The 1,648-nt window shown below is 50.8% G+C and overlaps 1 long non-coding RNA gene across 1 annotated transcript in view; it reads right to left on the reverse strand.

Moving 5' to 3' along the window:
* Positions 1-784: 784 nt before the first annotated feature.
* Positions 785-1,648, reverse strand: part of LOC102021894 — a 3,818-nt gene continuing 2,954 nt past the window's right edge. The window contains exon 3 of the long non-coding RNA XR_261100.2: positions 785-1,470. This is a non-coding gene — a long non-coding RNA (uncharacterized LOC102021894). The remainder of the gene's footprint in view (positions 1,471-1,648) is intronic.

Here is a 1,648-nt window from a genome sequence, read left to right on the forward strand (position 1 = left end):
GTGTGTGTGTGTGTGTGTGTGTGTGTGCGTGTGTGCGCGCGAGCGTTTCTGAGGATCACACCCATGGGCACTGACGTAGCACTGAGCTATATCTCCATCCCTTTTTTACTTTGAGCATTTATTATAAACTCAATCTATATTCTTGACAATTTTTGCATTATTGCTTGTGTGCATACACGTAGGTTGCAATGCTTAAGCACATGCGATGCTGCTAGAGAAACAGATCTCGCATAAGACAACACAAGACGGGGATTTAGCTCAGCGGCATAGCGCCTGCCTGGCAAGCGCGAGGTCATGAGTTTGATTCCTGGTACCGGGGCGGGGTTGGGGGAGAGAGTGCAAGACGTGTTTAAGGACTGACGAGGCAGGCGTTCAGTGCCGCCGCCGTCAGGTGTGGAAGAGGCGCCAGGGCCATCTGCGAGCTGCAGATGGAAGGACGCACACGTGGAATCCGCGTCAGGAAGCCCCGGGCTCCGCGCTGCAAACCCGAAGCGAAGGCGCTGCAGCCAGGAGAGGACGCCGAGGAGCACGTGAAGCCTGGAGCGGCTCTCAAGGAACCGAAGCGGGCCTTCCTTCTTGCCTTTCCTTCCGCTCAGGCTCCAGACCTTCCAGTGGATGCCACCACGCCCAGGCTGGGTCTTCAGTCTTCAGTAAATCTCTTCCTTTTTTATTTTGTTTTTTGTCTTTTTGAGACAGGGTCTCGCAATGCAGTTCAGGCTGGCCTTGAGCTCACTTTGTAGCCCAGGCTGGTCTTGAGCTCACTTTGTAGCCCAGGCTGGTCTTGAACTCGCAATGATCCTCCTGCCTCAGCCTCCCGAGTGCTGGGATTACAGGTGTGTGACACCACGCCCGGCCTAGTAAATCCCTTCGGCCACACGCAGGATTTGCTCACCAGTCAGTGGGGGTTACCTACCCCGAAGGACGCGGCAGGTAACTACCACGTGTGCTAGGTCTGGCAAAAATGTTTTTGAAGCATGTATCACAGTATAAACGCAGATGTCCTTGTTCTTCTGAAAATAGCTGGTGGCCAGTGTCACCGAGCCTAACAGAGAGCAGTGTGGCCTTGTCATCCGGGCATGAGAGTCTGAGAAATGGGCCGTGACCCCAGGAAGCAGCCCAATCCAGCCACGGCGTGAGTGGCCATCACTAAGGGTCAGACACCCTGCTGGGGGTGGCAGGATGGTTATCATTCTGATGAGCCGTGTATAAGCCATGGAATCTGGGGCAAATTAATTAAAGTACTAACAAATTAATTAAACTTACAGGCCCTGGTTCAGTTGCCGCTTCTGTAGGTGGGAACAATGCTAACTAAGGTGGAGGGGCTGTGGGGACACAGCAGGTACTTCGTGTGCGCGGTGAATGCAGGGTCAGTTCTCTCTCCAAGCGAGCAGGATGGTGCTCTACAGAGTGCCCGGGTGCTTTGGAAACATAGATACTTACACACCAGTGGAGCCTCCGACCACTTGAATTCTAAGGAATATAACCAGAAATAGAATTTTCTTTTAATGTTGCAAATGAAACTCCTCCTAATGCTAGACTAGCCAAAATTCCAAATTAAATCTAGATAAAATTCTATTTCTAGAAAATGTGTTCATGTCAGATACAAGTAAATTTGGTGAAGAAAATATTTAAAGTCACAGCTTTTAAA

The sequence above is a fragment of the Chinchilla lanigera genome, unplaced genomic scaffold (assembly GCF_000276665.1).
Source record: "Chinchilla lanigera isolate Chin_1 unplaced genomic scaffold, ChiLan1.0 scaffold00023, whole genome shotgun sequence".
Taxonomy (NCBI): Eukaryota; Metazoa; Chordata; class Mammalia; order Rodentia; family Chinchillidae; genus Chinchilla; species Chinchilla lanigera.